Consider the following 2,500-nt stretch of genomic DNA (forward strand, 5'->3'; position numbering starts at 1 on the left):
AATTGAATTTAAGCAAATGTGTATATTATTGGATTTTAAATAATTCATAATATTAATAGCAAAAAAATAAAGATATATAATGAATTTTTTATTTATTAATATATTCTTAAAAAAAAAAAATCCTCTCAAATAAAATGAAATAAAAAAAATTTTGAATCTAAGTATTCTCTTTAAAAAATTTTCATATTATTTATATATATATAAAATATTAATTTATATATGTAATTAAAGGAGGAATGTCTAGCATAAAAATTAATTTTTTTTATTCTAGAATTGCCTCATTTTACATAATTATTATTTATAATATATATTTATATAAAAGGAAAAAAGAAAAATAGAGATGAAAAGATGATATAATTATTTATTAAATTGTGAGAAGATAAAAAATATTTTAAAACAACCTCAACTCATATGGGATTACCCCCTGAATTTAAGCATATTAATGAGGGGAGGAAAAGAAACTAACAAGGATTTTCTTAGTAGCGGCGAGCGAAAAGAAAATAGTTCAGCACTAAGTCACTTTGTCTATATGTCAAATGTGAGATGCAGTGTATGGAATATCTTAATATCTAGTATGAGAAATTAACGATTTAAGTCCTTCTTAAATGAGGCCATTTACCCATAGAGGGTGCCAGGCCCGTATAACGTTAATGATTACTAGAAAGATATTTCCAAAGAGTCGTGTTGCTTGATAGTGCAGCACTAAGTGGGTGGTAAACTCCATCTAAAACTAAATATAACCATGAGACCGATAGTAAACAAGTACCGTGAGGGAAAGTTGAAAAGAACTCTGAATAGAGAGTTAAATAGTACGTGAAACTGCTTAGAGGTTAAGCCCGATGAACCTGAATATCCATTATGAAAAATTCATCATTAAATAATTAAAAATAATGTGCATTTTTTTCATATAAGGACATTGTAATCTATTAACATAATAAAGTATTTATCAAAAGATCATTGGTGATATTAAGTTTATTTAAATTAATTTGCTTTTTAAGCATATTAACATAGAATAAATACTAATGATTTGATAAAGTGTTGATAGATTTTATTATATATAATGCTAAAATTCATTTTTTGAATTTTACAAAAAATTTAATATCTATGATATTAATATTTATTTGTATGCATTTATATGATTAACAATGCGAAAGATTCAGGATACCTTCGGGACCCGTCTTGAAACACGGACCAAGGAGTCTAACATATGTGCAAGTCATTGAGTTATATTAAACTTAATGGCATAATTAACTTAACTTAAAAATATAATGGGATTAATTTTTAGTCTATTTTCTTAAATAGTCAATTAATTCAATCCCGGGGCGTTCCATATAGTTATGTATAATGATAATTTATTATTATTTATACCTCTAACTGGAGCGTACCTTGAGCATATATGCTGTGACCCGAAAGATGGTGAACTATACTTGATCAGGTTGAAGTCAGGGGAAACCCTGATGGAAGACCGAAACAGTTCTGACGTGCAAATCGATTGTCAGAATTGAGTATAGGGGCGAAAGACCAATCGAACCATCTAGTAGCTGGTTCCCTCCGAAGTTTCCCTCAGGATAGCTGGTGCATTTAAAAATTATATAAAATAATCTTATCTGGTAAAGCGAATGATTAGAGGCCTTAGGGTCGAAACGATTTTAACCTATTCTCAAACTTTAAATGGGTAAGAACCTCACCTTTCTTGATATGAAGGTTGAGGTTATGATATAATGTGCCCAGTGGGCCACTTTTGGTAAGCAGAACTGGCGCTGTGGGATGAACCAAACGTAATGTTACGGTGCCTAAATTAACAACTCATGCAGATACCATGAAAGGCGTTGGTTGCTTAAAACAGCAGGACGGTGGACATGGAAGTCGTAATCCGCTAAGGAGTGTGTAACAACTCACCTGCCGAAGCAACTAGCCCTTAAAATGGATGGCGCTTAAGTTGTATACCTATACATTACCGCTAAAGTAGATGATTTATAAAACAATTTCGATTGATTTATAAATTTTGAAACTTTAGTGAGTAGGAGGGTACAATAGTGTGCTTAGAAGTGTTTGGCGTAAGCCTGCATGGAGCCGCTATTGGTACAGATCTTGGTGGTAGTAGCAAATAATCGAATGAGACCTTGGAGGACTGAAGTGGAGAAGGGTTTCGTGTGAACAGTGGTTGATCACGAGTTAGTCGGTCCTAAGTTCAAGGCGAAAGCCGAAAATTTTCAAGTTTTTAATAAAAAAAAATATTAATAAAATTTATATATATATATTAAAAAATAATTAAATACTTGAATTATTTTGAACGAAAGGGAATACGGTTCCAATTCCGTAACCTGTTGAGTATCCGTTTGTTATTAAAAATGGGCCTTGTGCTCATCCTGGCAACAGGAACGACCATAAAGAAGCCGTCGAGAGATATCGGAAGAGTTTTCTTTTCTGTTTTATAGTCGTACTACCATGGAAGTCTTTCGAAGAGAGATATGGTAGATGGACTAGAAGAGCATGACAT

At 31.6% G+C, this 2,500-nt stretch overlaps 1 pseudogene; it reads left to right on the plus strand.

Moving 5' to 3' along the window:
• Positions 1-397: 397 nt before the first annotated feature.
• LOC128871185 (large subunit ribosomal RNA) overlaps positions 398-2,500 on the plus strand; it is a 4,515-nt pseudogene continuing 2,412 nt past the window's right edge.

This window comes from Anastrepha ludens, unplaced genomic scaffold (assembly GCF_028408465.1).
Source record: "Anastrepha ludens isolate Willacy unplaced genomic scaffold, idAnaLude1.1 ptg000040l, whole genome shotgun sequence".
In the NCBI taxonomy this organism is placed as follows: Eukaryota; Metazoa; Arthropoda; class Insecta; order Diptera; family Tephritidae; genus Anastrepha; species Anastrepha ludens.